Source organism: Canis lupus, chromosome 25 (assembly GCF_011100685.1).
Source record: "Canis lupus familiaris isolate Mischka breed German Shepherd chromosome 25, alternate assembly UU_Cfam_GSD_1.0, whole genome shotgun sequence".
NCBI lineage: Eukaryota > Metazoa > Chordata > Mammalia > Carnivora > Canidae > Canis > Canis lupus.
In genome coordinates, this window is record NC_049246.1 from 26,591,870 (window position 1) to 26,610,170 (window position 18,301).

The 18,301-nt window shown below is 51.7% G+C and overlaps 1 protein-coding gene across 2 annotated transcripts in view; it reads left to right on the forward strand.

The window, feature by feature from the left end:
* The first annotated feature begins 384 nt into the window (after positions 1-384).
* FAM167A (family with sequence similarity 167 member A) overlaps positions 385-18,301 on the forward strand; it is a 45,156-nt gene continuing 27,239 nt past the window's right edge. Inside the window, exons 1-2 of one of the 2 annotated variants that reach the window (XM_038573653.1) lie at positions 385-523; positions 10,408-10,507. The gene's annotated coding sequence lies outside the window, so the exon portion shown is untranslated. Of the gene's footprint in view, positions 524-4,069; positions 4,212-10,407; positions 10,508-18,301 lie in introns of those variants that run through there. The other variant, XM_038573652.1, reaches the window with a different exon arrangement.

Below are 18,301 nucleotides of genomic sequence, written 5' to 3' on the forward strand. Positions count from 1 at the left end.
GATGGGCCGAGAAGGCAGAGACCCCCACAGCTGTGCATTCTGTGCATTCCCTTGGGAGGAAGGCAAGGCCTTACAATGGCCTGCCAGGTCCACAGGATGTGCCCCAGTATCTCCACCGTGTCACCTCCCCGGTGTCATCTCCCACAGCTCTTGTCACCCTCCCCCAAAAGCACTCTCCTTGCTTTTCCTAGACTGGGTCAAACCCGTTTGTTCACAAGGCACCTTTGTCATAGTTGTTCCCTGTTACTTCCCCCAGATACCTCATAACCAACTCCTTCCTCTCCTTCAAATCTTTGTTCTATAGTTACCTCATTTATGAGGCCATCCCTGCCTGCCATGCACAGATTGAACACATTATGATCACTGAAGCTGCCTTGCCCGTTGCTCACAGGGACTGTAGGATCAGGGGCCCATCACAGGCTGTGCCTTAGACTCTGCACCGACAGTCCTGGGAGTCCTGCCACTATCAACCATGTGACTTTGTGGAAGTCCCCTAACCTTTCCAAGTTCAGCATCCTTGTAGGTAAGAGGAAGAATATTTCTGGACTCCCTCATTTCACAGGATTTCTGTAGGAACAAGAGACACATTGTCTCACTCATCTCCAAACTTCTGGAAAGGAGATGGCTCTGTAACCTGTAAAGTGCTGCACTGTCAGTGAGGCCACTGTCGGCCAGCATATGTGCTCACTTGAGTGCTCCAGACACCTGGGCGGGCCATGTCTTCCAACATCACATCTTACCCCTTGAAAGTCAAATTGGATACCTGGACCAATTTGGATAACCAAGAGGTTAACCTTGGATAGCCAAGAGGCAGTCCTAGAACCGGTGTGCTGTCCTGATTCGTTCCCGAAGGCTTGGCCCGCTGTTTCCTGGTCCACATGGCCAACTGGAGTGGGCGAGCGCCCAGATGGTCCTCTGCTCTGGGCCTGGGGATCCCCCACCCATCGCTGAGCTCCAGCCTAGTCTCACAGCACCCCCACATAAAAGACATAAAAGGCCATAGAAAGCAGGAGATGTCACATACCCCAAACACTGGGCCATGTTTAGTTTGTAGTGGTATTTCCTAATGTTGCTAATCACAAAAACTATTCATTGTAGGAAACACAGAGAATTAATGCAAATCTATAGAAGAAATTTTATTTTATTTTATTTTATTATTTTTTTAAATATTTTTTTTATTGGTGTTCAACTTACCAACATACAGAATAACCCCCAGTGCCCGTCACCCATTCACTCCCACCCCCCGCCCTCCTCCCCTTCTACCACCCCTAGTTCGTTTCCCAGAGTTAGCAGTCTTTACGTTCTGTCTCCCTTTCTGATATTTCCCCCACATTTCTTCTCCCTTCCCTTATATTCCCTTTCACTATTATTTATATTCCCCACATGAATGAGAACATATAATGTTTGTCCTTCTCTGACTGACTTACTTCACTCAGCTAGAAGAAATTTTAATTCCTATTATTCTACTATCCACAGATAACCACAGCTAATACATGCATACCCTCCCAATCTTTTTTCTATGCATATAAAAAAATTGGACATTAGATATTAGAATTAAAGTTTTCATAATGTCTTATTTACTTAGACACGTGGTATCCCTGCCCTATTTACTTAGCATGAAATCAGTAACATTTTCCTACATCATCAAATAGTTTTTGAAAATATCTGTATGACTGCATCCTACTCTATGCTCAAGCTCTAAATATAACTTGTTTGACCACTGCATATGGTTAGATATTAGGGTTGAGACTGTTCCAACAGAGACCCAGTTTCTCCTCCTTCTCTGCTCCTCCCTCCTCACTGACTCTCCTGATCTTCATCACTGATTACCCTCTTGCCCAGGAGGCACCAGGTAAGACCCCATCCCTGCCCTGGACAGGCTGCCTATCTATGTGAAGACAGAAGACAGTGCACTCATAGGAAAGCGGAGCAGGAGCCCCATGCTGAATGAGGGGTTAGGAGAGTGAAAATGTTAGAATTTCCAGATGCTAGGGCCAAAATACACTAGACAGCAGTAGGGCAAATGCTAAGTATTCAGCACAGGCCCGTGTGGCCAGGTACAGCGACCCCAAGAGTATACAGAGTCCCTGAGTCTGAACCAAGCCCCCAGCCTGCAAACATGGTTCCTGTCCCTTTGAGCCTACAGCCTTAGAGGGTGACAGATATTAATCAAATAACTTCACAAATAAAGATAAAACTTACAACCGGTCCATGAAGGACAGGTAGGTAAGGCTATGAGAATGTGTAACCTGGGGTTCCCTTAGGAGGCAGAAGTACTACTCCATGTAGAAGGAGTGGGTGTGGAGAAGGACCCAGAAGAGCAGAGTTGCAATGGAAGGTGGAATCCAAGGGGTGAGCAGAGCCAGACCATGCAGGCCTGATGGGCCATGCTGGGTTTTAATCTTGAGAGGAACAGGAACTATTGGAAGTTTCTAAGCAGGGGGAAGCCAAGATTGGATTTCTATTTGGAAAAGTGTGCTCTGGCTGTGGATGAGTAACTGGCTCAGGGGAAGGGGCAAGAGTGGGGGCAGCATGGTCAGTAAGACGCTGCTGCTGTAGCTGGGGCAAGCGGACAGTGACTTGAGCCAGGGTGATGGCAAAGGGGATGGGAAGAAGTGGAAGGATTGGATCGCTATTTCTAGAATCAAGGTTAGGTCAATGATGTGACTTTCCCAAAAAAATCCCTGTTTTAGTACATTTGCTAGCTAGAAACATTAACCTGTTAGCGTGAAGGGGTGCTCACATCAGCAGGACCTCTCCTTAGACAAAGTCCCCCAGCCGATGTCCTAGTGAAGGCAGAAAGGAAAGGAGTGGGACAGGACTCAGATGAGGAATTGCAGCAAAGGAGGAAGGACGGGACACCAGGGGGCAGCACAAAGGGATGGGGATCTGTGGGGACTGAGTGGCCACCACCAGCCCAGCCCCCGGAACCTGGGGCAGGTCACTCCGGGGCCCCACAGCTTGGTGTGCTCATCTGTTCATGGGGAAAACAAGGCCTGCCCTGCACCACCACCCACTCCCCCCCACACACACCCCAGCCGGCTGGTGTTGTGAGGATGGCAGATTAGGTCATTCTGGAGGATCTTGCCAACCTCAAGTGTCTTAGGAAAGGAACTTGGCCATGTCCCAGGCTGCCCTAAGAATGAAGCCAACCTCCAGAAATCAGCCCTGGGGTCAGAGGTTCCAGGAGGAAAGGAGTCCTTAAGCTCTGGACTGGAGCCCTGGGTCTCCAGTCAGGACCCACCCTATAGGCCAGGATGGGGCAGCCCTGGCTGGGTCCCTATGTGTTGTAGGTGCCTGGAGCCGTAGGCTCTGGTGGAGCAGAGACTGGACCTTAGAGTGTAACTATCGCTAGTGGTTGCCACGGCACATAGTAGTGCAGCCCAAAGGCACCCTGTGGTTTGTGGGGGAAACACGCGCTCTGGGGCAGGCCCCTCTGGACCAGTCCCAGCTCGTCTGGGAGACAAATCTGGAAGAGCGTCTGTTTCCAATTAACCTCTGGTTCCCACTTGGCCTCTCTAAGACTCAGTTTCCTCATCCGCAAGCCGGAGATGCCCACACCTGCCCTGCAGAGGCCCCGACGGTGTGGCCCAGGTGAGGCCCTCAGTCACAGGATGTGCTGCGGGGCCTGAACTCCGGCGCCTGCGAGGGGCTCCTCCGGTCCCCTCCACGCAGGCAGGCTGCTGACAGTGGCAAAGCCACGTTAACATGTTTGGGGGGAAGACTGCCCGGGTTGCGGGTTTAATTAAAAAAAAAAAAAAAAGGCATTTGGGTTTGGTTTGTCTAGGGCTTGGCAGACGCGTGTGCTCTGCTTCCCGGCGGCTGGGCGGCGGCTGGGCTGGGGCGGGCAGGGCCACCAGCGGGGCTTTAGGAACGGCCCGGAGGCACCGGAGCACCGGAGGCCCGCGGGGCTCGGACTGCGCGGCGGGCGCTCCCGCGGAATAGCTCCGCCGTCGCCAGGCAACAGCCCTGACGCAACGCAAAAAAAAAAAAAAAAAAAAAAAAAAAAGTCCCTTAAAAAAAAAAAGAATAGTGCTGAGAATTCACGGGAGCGGAGAGAAAGGCAGGCAGAAGCGGGCTCAGCCCCGAGCCGGGGCCAGAGGCTGGGCGCCGGGAGCCGCGTCCGGAGGAGGAGGAGGAGGAGGAGGAGGGGGAGGAGGAGGAGGGGAGCTCGTCCACCCCCTCGGAAGGGGCCTCGGAGCGCCGAGAAGGTAGGGTCGCGACCCGGGCGGGGACGTTCCCAGGACTGGGGCAGGGGCTGCGGCTGGTGGCGGCTGCGGGAGGGGGCTCGGGGCCGCGGGTGCCCGGGGCAGGCACCTGCAGACAGTGCAGCCTGGTGCAGCGGGGCCGGGAGCACCCTGGATGGACACCCCCAACCCGCCCCGGGAGAGCCGGGTCCTCCCCCATCGTCGCCGGGGGCTCGCTTGTCTCCCGGGGAGTGGGACAGCCTGCTGGACGCTATCTCCCATCTCCTTGCCGGCCGCGGTCCCCGGCTAAGATCTGGATGGAGATGTGGGGGGCACGGTCTGGGAGGGAGGAGCCCCACTCGGTCACCCCAGGTCCGCTCGCAGACTGCCGGTCGTGTCTAAGCCCGCCCTGTCCCCTCCAACCTACTTCAGGCTCAGTGACATGAAGTTCTTGCCCCAAGGAAGCAATCCCTAACTCAGAAGTGACCCAGGGCCCGGCTGAGGCCAGTTTGATCAGAGGGAAGGGCGCAGCCCCAAGGGCCCCAGGGGAAGGAGCAGGTCAGCCTTGAGACTGGGCCCCGCCCCCCCCCCGGGGGGGTCATTAAGAGAAGGCAGGAATGTCTATGGTCCTTGGCTAGGACACAGGTGTCTCCTTCCACCAAGTCAGGTTAGATGTTCTACTTTTAAAATAATCTCTTATTGTCTGTATCTGGTTTTCATTCTCTGCGGCCTGTGGTTCCTCCTGAGGAGGTCTGGAAGGGAGGCTGGTTCTAGGTTGGTGGGCCACGACCTCATCTTCGACCCACAGGCATGAACTCCCAGATTAAATTTCCATCCACTCCCAGCCATTCCTGGTGAATCCCAGGTGGGATGAGCTCAGGTCCCCATCAACAGGAGAATCCCCTAAGGGCCCAGGGGAGCCATGGCTCCAAACAACTTCCCTTCTGATGCCCCAGAGATGGTCCTGCCGCCCACCAGGCAGGGGATGGAAAGGGGACAGTGCTGGGCAAAGTCGTGGAAGAGCAGAGGTGGCCATGGCGCCTCTGACCTGACTGCGTCCCCTAGTTCCTGCTAGCATGTTTTTAAGAGGTTTGGCAAAGCAGCCATGAGCTGTGCTTAGGGTGGCTAAAGATGACAGCTCTTTTCAGGGTACATTTACCGAGCAGGCACTGCTTGAAAACACTTTGCGTCCGTTGGTCATTTTGTTCTCACGATGGCCCTGGGAGGGGACATCGTATCCCCATTTTGCCCCTGGGACTCCAAGAGACTCGGGAACTCTGCACAGCACAGGTGGCTAGTGAAAGAGGAGGGAGAGTCAGCCTCACGTGCCCGACTCCGAAGACAGTGCCCTCAAAGGAAGGCTGCTTTAGGAGATCTAAGGGGAGAGGCCCAGAGAGGGGGAGGAAACCAGTTGCACCCAGAAAAAATGAGAGCTGTGTGGCAGGGCTCATCCTGGGTCCTGGGACTATCCCTTACCATCCTGAGGGACCCCATGGAGCCAGGAAATCCATTTCTTACATCAGGAGCCTGAAAGGCTTTGCAGTCAGGCCTGGCTCGCTTCAACCCTGCTTGCCTGAAGTGGAGAGAGGAGTTTTCCTTCAGCCACTTCTCCTCCGTGCCCACCCGAAGTCCCTCAACTTTTCACACACTTGTTCCTGTCTTGTCCTCCCAAATACATGCATGGATTTCCACAAAATTAATAGTCCTGTTTCCGTATCTACCAGCTTGGCCTCCATCCAAAGAGGGGCTCTGGCGGGGAAGTAAATTAAGACTGTGCCTAACTATTTGCTGAGGGAGACCCACAGAGCCCCAGGCCAAGGGGGAGGAAACTGCTTGTTAGGCTCCTCACACACTTGGGTGGTTTTCTCTAGGTAAATTGTGCTGGTGGAAAGCTCCTACGGCCGTACACAGGCACCTGGAATCTTTAGACTCCTCCAGGAGCTGTACTCTAATTGGCAGTGGTTCTGTGCTTGACTGGGATGTTGAGCTACTTGCAAAGCTGGAAGATGAATGATAAGCTGACCAGTTTGCTCCCCGGTTTACAGAAGAGGGGTGAGGGAGTTCTTACTCACCGGCAATCTCCTAGGATTAGCCAGGATGGCTCTCAAGAGGCAAATGTACCCTGGAATTTGGTTTGGGGTGAGGACAAGGGAAGGAAAAGGCAAATTCTGAAGTGATCCTGAGGCAGACCTCAAAGGCCTGGGGAGGGGCTGCAGAGAGGGTGGGAGCGGGGAGGAAGAGTCTGGAGATGGCAAAGGGGTTTAGCGGCAACTTGGCCATCAGCCTGTAGAGTTTGGGCGGCTCTAGAGGGTCGAGTTGCCAACATGAGTTTGGAAGGCTGCAAATGTCAGCTTTTCCATGGTTAGGACAGTTGCCCTGGTGCAGGAAAGCCCAGAGCTTCCCTCCCCAGCCACCCCCCCCCCACAGCCCTCCCCCTTTCTCTCTGAAGTGTGGGAGACAAAGAAAAGGAGAAAGAAGGAGGGCAAGAGGAGAGGTTAGAGGCTGGCACTCCCCACATCGTCTGCTTTCCTCCTCAATGCTACCCACCCCTGCTATCCTGACTCTGAGCAGTGCTCACCCAGAAAAAGCCCTTAGAGAAGGGAGTGCCCAGGGCAGTGTCAAGGAAGGTCTCTCATCTCTAGGAGTGGAGGAGTAGTGAGCATTCCGGCATCAGGGGCTTCCTCACCCCCAGCAGCCTTTGCAGAGCCCCAGAAGGGGCAAGCGTTCAGCTTATCCAGGAGAATAGCCTGAGCTCCATTTCTTCAAGACAATCTCTCCAGCATGGCCAGAAATCCGCCCCCCCCACCCCCACCCCCCACCCCCCACACACAGAATCTGACATAACTGTGGGAGCTAGTGATGGGTCCCAGGAGACTTCCTCATAGGGCTTGTCCCTTGAGACCTGGAAGGGAAGGCCCAGCTCAGAGCTGGTTTTCCAGGTACAAAATGGGCCCAGACAGTGACTTCCACTGTGGCCATAGTTTCGGGGTTTATTGACAGCCGAGCAGCATTTCCTCATTCCAGGAAACCAACAGAGCCTCTGGAGTGTGAGCTGGGCACTTCAGCCCCAGAGGCCAGCTGGGGAACTCTCAGGGCGATGCATGCCCAGGAAGGTTCTAGATCGGGATCCATGCCTGGGAGGCCTCTTAGGGCCCTGGCTGTCCCCTTACCCTCAGCCCTTTAAAGTTAAAAGTGACACTATCTCCTTAGTCCCGTGAGCATTGACATGTGCTGTGCCCTGGGGACGCTGAGATACTATGAACTGACATAAGCCCAATTGGTCATGACTCTCAGGCTTCGGTGGCTTGTCGTTTGTACATTTGTTGGACAGTAACCACTGCAAACTCTGACAAAGGTAAAGACGAACTTCGTTTGCAGCTTAGATGAAAGCAAGCCTCAGACCAACGTCTGCCATACATGTACATACATTTTTTGAACAACCATGTATTTGCAGACAGGTCCAACAGAATTCACACAGCTTGCTCTGGGGACTCGGTGAGGTCACAGCTATCCATCTCTCTAGGTGCCCTGACCACACCTCCCCTAAGAGCTCACTAGTATCTTTCCCCCCTACCTTTTCAGGTCAAGAGTGTCTCAAGTAATTTTGGCCAAGCCACATATCTTGAATACCTCTGTTTTCACCAAGGAGAATGCATTTCTAACATTTACTCTTTTAATTATCAGATGCCCAGTGTTGAGCAGAAAGAAAGACAGCCAAAACACCTGCCATAGCTCCCTCTGGAGCACAGACCCTCTGCTTGCGGCTGCTGGCCAGGAGTAGGGAGTCCCAATTTGAACGTACCTTTGTTAAATGCACCCCTCGTTCCAGCTAGCCTGCTGCACCTGCACAGAACTTCTCACTCCACCTACGAAGGGTTTTAAGATCAATAATAGACATTGTATTGTGATGAGACAATGATCTTGCCCTCAAGCAGTGTGGAGTCTGATCAGGGTTGCAGGTTAGAAAAGACAATTTGAGCAGCCCAGAGTACCGAGCTGACAGAGAAGTGATGTTCCGAACATTCTGGAGCACACAGACGTACATGAGCTAACTTGAATGGTTTGCATGGATGGGAGGTGGCAGTCCTAGTAGGGGCATGACTAAGAATTCAGGTACACTCTATCTCATTGGATCCTTCCAAAGCTTTGAGATGGATTCTTTTTTTTTTTTAACTTTTTTTTTTAATTTTAATTTATTTATGATAGTCACAGAAAGAGAGAGAGAGCGAGAGAGAGAGGCAGAGACATAGGCAGAGGGAGAAGCAGGCTCCATGCACCGGGAGCCCGACGTGGGATTCGATCCCGGGTCTCCAGGATCGCGCCCTGGGCCAAAGGCAGGCGCCAAACCGCTGCGCCACCCAGGGATCCCCTTTGAGATCGATTCTATTATGACCCCCATTTCACAGATGAGGAACTTGAGGCCTAGTGGGTTAAATCAATTACCCAAGGTGGTATATTTAGTTAAGTCTTGGGACTGGGCTGTGAAACCCTGTCCCCCCAACACCCCACCCTGCCCCATCCCTAACCTGCTCCATCTCTTTCTCTGCCCTCTGGGAGCTATGGACTCAGGCAGCTCAGCGGCCCAGCGACACTCAGCTCAAGTTGACACAAGCAGGGAGCAGGGCCATGCATCCCACTTCTTGTTCTCCCTGAGCCAACTGTTCCCTCCAAACCCCAGCAACGGTGCAGTCCCGCACCTCGGGTTAGCTGCAGGCCGCCTGGATGTTGCTAGGCAAGCAGAATCCAGGCCGGGGCCACCCCTGGCCTCCATCCCCAGTTCCTGGGGATGGGCCCTGCCCAAACACAGGGAGACTCTAAGGGCCCTTCAGTCCCTGGAGAGGTCAGCACGCCCAGACCGACTGTGAGAGGGAAGTGACTTGCATAAGCACCGAGCACACCATGCAACTTCTTAGGAAGTCCTTGCTAAAACCACGAGGCTTTAGAACTTGTGATGCGGAATAAAACAGAAAGCCCATCATCAAAACAAATTCCCGTTTGAGCTGGACTTTGTTGACTCTGTCTGTTTGAAGTTGAAGCCAATTATCCTGTGGATTTGGGTAGTCCTAACTCTGCCTCGTGTAGGGGCTGAGACCAATCCTAGTCGGGAGATACTTTGGTGGCCTGCACCCCACCGGGGGGCCATGTACACCTCAGTGCCCTTATCTGTGAAATGGTACCCTGAGTTCTAGTCAGCTGTGAAACCTTCCCTACTTTTATAGCCAGAACACCCGCCTGAACTGTGTTCTACTTTGATCTCTTCAAATTGCTTTAAAGGCCACTCTGTGTCTGCTTTCCACCCCCTAATCCCCAATGCCATGGCCTTTGGCCAGAAAAGTGCTCTGGTCACATGCAGCGGAGGGCTGGGACGGTGAATGGGCTGGCTCAGCCCCTCCTGGGCATCCCTGCCTGGACAGGCTCTCCCTGGAGGAGGGCCCCTGCTTCAGACCCTGCATTTCCCTTGGCTCCCCCCTCCCCCTTTCCCCCCTGCCTGCCAGCCTGTCCCCTGTATGGGACTTGAGGATTTTCAGGCACCTTTCTCCCTGCCTGTCACAGCAGAGCAGTCCTTTCCCAGGGCCTCACAGCATTGGAGGGGACACTGTGGCGTCGTGAACTCTGGGTGGCCCAGCAGCCCCCTCCCTGTAGCAGCCCTATGCTTTCTTCTCTCCTTTCACTGAGGCAGTAAATTAGATCTGCAGGTCCCAGGAGCCAAGGCCTCTCTCTGCAGCAATAGGGAAGCACAACTCTTTCTTGGTGATTTTCTGGGAAACTTCTTTCACTGGGTGAAACCATAGGAAAGGTTTCCACATTCCCAGCCCTATGTGTGGCAGGAGGCCTGTGTGTCTGCTCTGAGTGGCCGAGAGCAGAGCCCATCAATTATTCAGCATGGGCTGAGCACTTTGAATGTGCAAAGGTCTGAACAAGTGTTTTTTATAGAATCTTGCCTCACAATATGCCAGCGAGATGAGACAAGGTTTCCCGGTATTCTAGACAGTAAAAGCCCAGTTTGGAGTCAGAAGATGAATCCAATCCCAGACAAACCCCACGGACAAAGCTGTGTGACCCCAGGCAAGTCTCAAGACATCTCTGGTTTGTGGTTTGTCTGTGGTTTATCTCCGGAAGGCCTCTCTCCAGCCCAGACCATAGCATGTGGGGTGAAAAATTGTGAATTTTTGTTTACAGGGTGATTTCAAAATCATTGTGATTTTTCTTGTTATGCCAGGTAAGGAAACAGAGGCTTTGGATGATAAGTGGAGGTACAGCCATTAGCGCTGGACGTCAGAGACGGAGCTTCACTGGGAGACACCCCTGGGAGAGCGTGGGTAAGTGGGTTCCCCTGCCCCCACCCCTCATGGGTGCAGCTCGGTGACATGGTGATAACCCACCAGCCGCTGTGGTCTCAACTCTGCACGTGTCAAGGTGGAAGGAAGTGCAGAGGCCTATGCGCCCAAACTGCATGTTTTGCAGGAGAGAAGCGAAGCCCTGAGAGGGAAATGAGTTGCTACAGTCACTCAGGATGAGACAGGGTCCCTGGAGCTGACTCTCAGGCCAGGAGCTCTTTTCTCTCCCACCCTGGGCTGGATCTCTCTCATTTCCATCTGCTGGCAGCAGTGCTGTGACCCTGGCTAGGAGGCTCTCTGGGTTGCCCAGAGCAGGAAAGTCCAGAGGAGTGAGGAACACAGCCCACTGAGCCTCTCTGTACCTGCTGGGGTCCCACATTGGGCCTCGTACCCAACGGCGCATCCTCCCAGGCTGGCAGCCTCAGGTCTAGGAATCCTAGCTGCCCCTGGGACCTGCCTGGGAGCCAACTTACCTCCAACAAAAACACCAGGGACAGAAGAAATGAGCTCTGTGTCCCATACCAGACACGTCACTCATGTTCCAAAAAGTCATGTAATTTGTCTGGGAGGTTGTCACAGTCATTAAACAGCAGAACTTTGCTTAGGCTTGGGTCCCCTTACTGCCAGACCCTGCCCTCAGAGGAGGGCTCTAGACTGGGAGAGAGACCCTTATGCTGCAGTAGTTTTGCTCATCAACGTCAATAGAAAGGGACTTCAGTCTAGGTGCTTGGGTCTCAACCTACTCGACTGTGCAGATTAATTTTAAAGGAAAATGAAGTATTGCCATAAGACTATTTAAATGGTATTATTTGCTCCTGGCTTTAAAACATTGAAACACTATAAAGCATATGTTCCTGTTACTTTTCTACATATGAAGTCATTTGAGGACATGGTCAAAATGATGGAGTTGGGAAAACTTGGGCTCAGATGGTCATTTCTTACTTACCTGTATATGACCTGTCAAGCAGAGATATTCCTATCTCAGGGCCATTTCAAGGCCTGGTGCATGGTAGCCACTGGAAAATGGTTCTCTTCCCCTCTTCCTCTTGATTCTAGAAATTTGTATTTTTATTCCTGTATTCAGTTTGAGGGGAAATGACCACTTATATATTTCTTTTACTTATACTGAAAAACACACGAAAGTTGAACTGGCAATATCAAGCCAGTAGCTGTAAGAAGTATGGGGAAGAATTGGAATTAGATAGTGCCTAGACAGATCCCACAGTGAGTGCAGGGAGATGACTGGGGCCTGTTTTGGTGGCAGGAAACAGAAGTCCAGCTTAAATTAGCCCAAACAAAGGAGAGAATTCATTAGTGCATAGAAATAGGGAGTTTATGTCTTTGGACACCATTGGGTCCAATGGCTCTGAAGATGTTATCATGTTTCTGTCTCTGTCTCTCATTTGGTTCCCCTTCCTAAAGGCTTATTCCTTCTCAATGAAAATGAGTTCTCCATGAGGCTGACAATGATGCACCCTGGAAACTCCAGGCCAAAAAGCCCTGTTTCTTCAAATGTCTATATTTAAATCCCGTAGGAAAGACTCAGACTGGCCTTGCTTGGCCATGCATACATCCATCAGACCAGTCGCTCTTGCTAGAGTAAGGGCTAAAACGAACCTCTAAGTGTGGGTCACATGAGCATCCCTGGGGGTGGGAGTGGTGGGCAGGGAGCTCTGACTCACAGTCCCTTCTAAACACTAAAATGATGCTGGGAGAGGACCCACAGAAGGGATGCTGAAGACATTGGTCCACCTCACAGGAGCATCAGAAATGTAACTAATGTGATCCAAGGAGAGAAATAGTCAATACCTAAGACTAGTCAGTGCAGAAAAGTGCTAAAAAATTTTTGTTTGGGGAAAAAGCGATCGGTTCCATTCAAAAGGAATGTGGAAGGGGATCCCTGGGTGGCGCAGCAGTTTGGCGCCTGCCTTTGGCCCAGGGCGCGATCCTGGAGACCCGGGATCGAATCCCACGTCGGGCTCCCGGTGCATGGAGCCTGCTTCTCCCTCTGCCTGTGTCTCTGCCTCTCTCTCTCTCTCTCTCTCTCTCTCTGTGTGTGACTATCATAAATAAATAAATAAGTTAATTTAAAAAAAAAAAAAGAATGTGGAAAGCTCTAGAATGAAGTGGTGTTTGAAGTAGGCTCAAAGACTTGGTCATATTCAAACATGAGGTTTTGGGGGAAGTATAAAACATGAAGTTGAGGCCAGCCCCACAAGCCATCCCGCCTACCAATTCAGACTCATTCTGACCTTGAAAGTCTCACCTATGAATTTGCAGGAGGTCTTCTGCTGGGCAGGTTTGGAGGTAGAACTACTACAGCTAGGATGTGGTCACTGATTCACAGCATCACCATCCTCAGCACTTATTGAACATCTATGGTCTCTAGAGTGTTGTGTTCAGGACGCAAAAGAGAAAGCAGTGTTCTTCTATTGAGGAGCTAGACATCTGGTCAGGGAGGCAGGACACTCCCAAAGCTCAAGATCAAACCGCCTAATGGGTGGTGAGCGTAATAGAAACCAGTGCCCGGGGGAATTCAAAGAATGACCTGGCAGGTGAGGTATCCTTGAGGACTTCTGAGTGGGAGCAACCTCTCAGCTGAGCTCGAAAACAGAGTTTTAGTCTTTGTGAGAGCAGGGAGGTCCCGGAGAAGTCATTCGTTTGTTCAACAAGGCTGCTGAGCACCTACTGTGTCCTGGGTGCTAGAGACACAGGAGACCATCACCGCCCTCACAGAGCCTACATTCTAGTGGGTGAAATATACAATAAATAAGTAAATAAATAAATAAATCGACATATAGCATAGTTATATGATGAGTGATAACAGCTATGGGTTCAAAGGAAGAAGGATGTCTCCATAAGATGGTCAGAGCCAGTCTCTGTGTGGAGCCAAGACTTGAGGGCAGGCAGCATGGCCTCAGACTCTTAGAAGAAATGGCTGGATTCTCACAGTGGCTTGCTGCCAGGAGTAATCCAGGCAGCAAACAGATGACTTCCAGGAGGTAGAAAATGAAGGGGTCTTCTGGGTGGGCAGCTTGCAGCCCCGTAGGTGAGCTGTCCCCTGAGGTATAGATCAGGGGGGCATTTGAGAAAGGTTCCACTGACAGGCACAGCTGTGGTACCATCCTCCTTCCCTTACTGTCATCCCCCACCGTGCACCCAGAGCACACATGCAACAATATAACCTACCCCCCCACACACACACACACAATGTCCCAGCACAGTTCACCCCCGCCAGGGTCCAGTCTCTGCAAGATGTCATTCCCCCACCTCAGGAGCTCCCTCCCCACACTGGCTCAGCCAAGACTTGGAATAAAGATGAGCTATGCAGGGGCCAGACCAGCGGGTGTCCCCTCCTGCTTTGGTCACCATGGCAACCTCTGATAGGAGAGAAAACACACTTTCTGGCAGCTCCTGGAAGCTCCCTGGCTCCTCTGGGCAGCTCGGTAGGGTGCAGGGCTGTGTCCCTTGGCCTCTCAGGGTCATTAGCACTCCTGCCAGTGTGCAGAGCACGCACTAGAAATTCACGGCCAGCCTGCGTGGGTCACCACCACCGGAGGTCAGGCCTGAGTCGGGGCCTTGGGCTCTCCATTCAAGATAAGCTTTAGGGTTTTAATGATTAAACCTAGCTGGAAAAGGCTGCCTGGTCAGAGATCCGCCTCCACATCCCAGACCTATTGACCCCTCATCCACTTGGGGGGAAAAAAATAAAAGAATTAGCCGCTTTAGAAAAGGAAAGAAACAAATTCAGGTGTGAGTTGTGGCCTGAGCTGCCCTGAATTTAAGTTTATAAAACACATGGTAGTGTGCCAAGCCCTTTGCCCTCACTCTCTCATCCTCACCATAGCTCTGCAGGGTGGACACTGCAGCCATCTCACTTTCAAAACGGAGGCCCTGTGGTTCTCAACTGGGGGTGACACCACCAGCCTCCCAGGGACACGTGGAAACGTGGAGAGGAGAGAGTTTTTTGGTTGTCATGCTGTTTTATGACACTGCTTAGCCCTCAATGATGTATTTTGTCTCCCCAAATGAATTATTCATCCTCTACCTTTCAATCAGGGCTCTTGGTCTAAGCAGCAGAAAACAGTATTGCTGTAAGGTGTTCACAGAATTGGCAGGAGGTAAAGACCCAAGGGAGAAGACAGGCAGAACCAAGGCAGCTCCAGAAAACAAAGAGTGGGAGGCAAGGCCCTGTGAATTAAACTGTCTGAGACCGACTCAGTGGAGTGCTAGGATTTGACTCACACTCTACCCCCACACAAACATTTCTGATACCAGATGTGTGATTTCTTCCACACTAAACAACCCTCCGGTTCTCTGCAGGCACCAACTGGGTGTCCTATGATTGAACTCAATTTTGACACCATCTAGTTAAAGTCAGTGTCAGATCCTACAAGTGAAGGATTCAATTCGGCAGACTGCCCCCACCTCACACGCCAACTGCACATCCCGGATTGCCACCTGTACCTCCAACCTACTGGCTATAAACCGAGAATTGCCCACAAACCCCTCCTCTGATTCACAAGTTTGCTAGAATGGCTCACAAAACTCAGGGAAGCATTTGCTTGCATGTCCCTGCCAATGAAGAGGTACAAGGTGTGCAGAAGGGTTGCAGAACTCACGTGCCCTCCCCAGGTGTGCTACCCTCCCAGAATTCCCGTGTGCACACCAACCCAGAAGCTCTCTGAACTCCTTAGGGTAGGGTTTTTATGGAGGTTCATTACATAGGCATGATTGATTAAATCAGTAGCTATTTGTGACTGACTCCATCTCCAGCCCCTTCCCTCTTGCCCCCCAGGGCAGGGATGGGGCCGTAAGTCCCAACCCTCTAATTACAGAGTCGGTTCCCCTGGTGACAAGCAGCCCCATCCTGAGGGGTTTTCCATGAGTCCCTGCATTCACATAAACGCAGGTGTGGTTGAAAGGGACTTGTTATGAATAGTGAGATACTCCTTTCACCTTCTCTGGGTCTATAGCCATTTCAAGAACTAAGGACAAAACCCTAGATGTTACAAGAATAAATATTCTTTTTTTTTTTTTTTAAGATTTTGTTTATTCATGAGAGACGGGAGGGGGGGTGCAGAGACACAGACAGAGGGAGAAGTGGGCTCCCTGCAAAGAGCCCAATGCAGGGCTCGATCCCGGATCCTGGGGTCACGTCCTGAGCCGAAGGCAGACACTCAACCACTGAGCTACCCAGGAGTCTCAAGAAGAAATATTCTTATTGCTCTCATCAATTAGGACATTCCAAGGGTTTCAGGACATTCCAAGGGTTTCTCTCTGTACGAGAAATTGGGGATGGAAACCAAATATCTATTTCTTATTATGTATCACATCCTCCAATAGTCCTTTAGCGGGGATGATCTGGCTAAGATAATGCCACCTCCCCTGCACTTCACATCTGCTCCAAGGCTTACGTGGCCACAAACGACTCCTAACCATTTCTCCTTCAGGGCCTCACATGCACCACATTCTGAGGCCTGGGCCTGAGCATCTGATTGGCCAAGCTCAATTCACATGCTCACAGCTGGTTGTGTCAGGGCTCAGGACAGGAAGGAGGATATGATCCTGTCTGTTCCAGAGGAGATATACCCAACCTGCCGGCTGTCTAGCACAAAATGAAGAGCTCCCTGAAAACAGTTTATGGTAAACTAACAAGACAAATGCCCACAAATATCCACTGACGCCAGATGTTATTTATATTCTTTCTCCAACACATGCTTATGCTGGTTATAAATGTCAGAAACACAGTTTCTCCCTGTGGTGACCAAGGCCCCCAGTGACCCCAGGTCAGCACGGAACACCGGCTGGTTTCTGGATGATTCTGGTACTGAAACCTAAGAGGACTCTGATTGGCCCAGCTGGAGTCATGTGACCACTTACTCGGGACAGAGAAGGCCTACCCATCCCGAAATGTTACAGGGTTGCAGGGTTCTTGTCTCCCTGAGTGGAAGAACGAATCTCTGAATCCGCAGATACAAAAGGGTGAGGTGAAGTGAAAGTTTATTAAGGTTGAGAACAGAAAGGAAAGAAAATAGCTCTCTGGAGTGAGAGGGCTCCTGCATGGGGACCCCTGAGGCCTTTTATGATTGGTCTTTTATAGAAAACTGACCGGGAAACTTAAATTTTCTTGATGTCACCTCTGATAGCACCATCATTACTTCCCCTTTGAATATCTCCTCTGTGCTGTTTAAGACAAAGTGGTGTGGTGATGTTCCCTTATCTGGCTCTGTTAGCCTCAGCATTTCTGGGATTTTTGGTGAGCCCAGATCACTTCCCTCTTACCTATCTCTCCCTACCTCATCTACCTCACCCCAGCTGTCCCTTACTCAACAGGAAGCACAGAGAAATGCTCTTTCTAGAAGAGATAAAGGACACAGGGTGGAAACTACTTCATGATGCTGGACACAGAGAAGGCCTCTCCAGCTGGACCTGTGATGCTGGACTGCCCTGTGTGCCAGCTCCCAGGCCTGGCCCTTGATGCAGGATGGGGCTATCCTTTCTTCCTAGGGCCTGACAGCCTGTGTCTGGGACTCTGAGGTCAGGGCATGTCTCATGAGGACAAGTGGTGAGGGGACCGGGTCTCCTCTGCTTCTGTGAGCCTGTCCAGACTGGTTGAGACTGGAGTGAGCATAGGCCACAATGCCCGAGGTGGGTGCCTGGGGGGCATCTGTTCTATTTACTTGTTCATTCCACAAACATTTAGAGAAGGCAGCATGGTGCTAAGTGCTGCTTGTTCCAGGATACAAAGCCTGGTTCTCACCCTCCTGAAGCCCAGAGTCTGGTAAAGGAACCATTAGGAAAGTGCTATGGCTCGAGGGGAACCACTAAATCCGGTAGCTGAGGGGCCAGCCCAGAGCGAGACTGCAGAGGTTAGATCCCTACTTTCCCATTCATCAGTTCTGTGCCCTCAGGCAAGCTACTCAGCCTTCCTGTGCCTCAGTCTCCTCATCTGTGTAATGGAGACAATGCTACTACTTGCCTTGTAGGGTTGTTTTGAGGATTAATGTGTTATTACATGTAAGGCTCCTAGAACAATGCCTGGTGTGGTCCGCTCTGAGTAAGCGTTAGCTAATATTGTTGTGATGAGATCATTGTTTCTCTGATGTGCTCTCTCTCTATTGCATCCCAGGCACACACAGCTGGGGCGGGTCAAGGAAAACTTCCTGAAAAAGAAACCCCTTGAGAAATGAGGGGTAGAGGGAGGGAAGGGTGTTCCAGGCTAAAGGAACAGCTTGTGCAAAGCCCTGAGGGAGTGAGAAAGCATGCTCCTCCATGGGACAGGAGCACTGGGGAAGTTGCACACCATGGAGAAGAAATGAAACCATTCTAGCCCTGTACCCCAGACTGAAGGGAGCAGGCGCGAGCCTGGGAGTCCCAACAAGGGGTGAGGGTGGCTTTTGAGTTTCTTAGACCGTAGAGCAATAAGGGAGTGAGTCCTGCCAGGGAACAGTCTCATCTGACCTTCACCTTGAGAGAGACAGAGACAGGGAGAGACAGAGAGAGTGGGTTAGCAGCTCCCTCTGCCCTCGCACCCTTCCCTGCCCAAGGAGTCCATCTAGGAAGTGGGTTTGAAAGCTGTTCAAGTGAACAGATTAGGTCATGATAACACGAGGGCATAATTGGCTGGATGACTGAGCTGCACCCACCTGGCTCCTCTAGCAGCCTGAGAATTAGCTCATGGCTGGCACGGCCTCCTTCGCAGCAGCCACTGTGGGCTGGAGTGAGCCAGGAGCGTGTTGGAGCAGCAGCCCTCCTGTGCAGCGCACGTCCCCA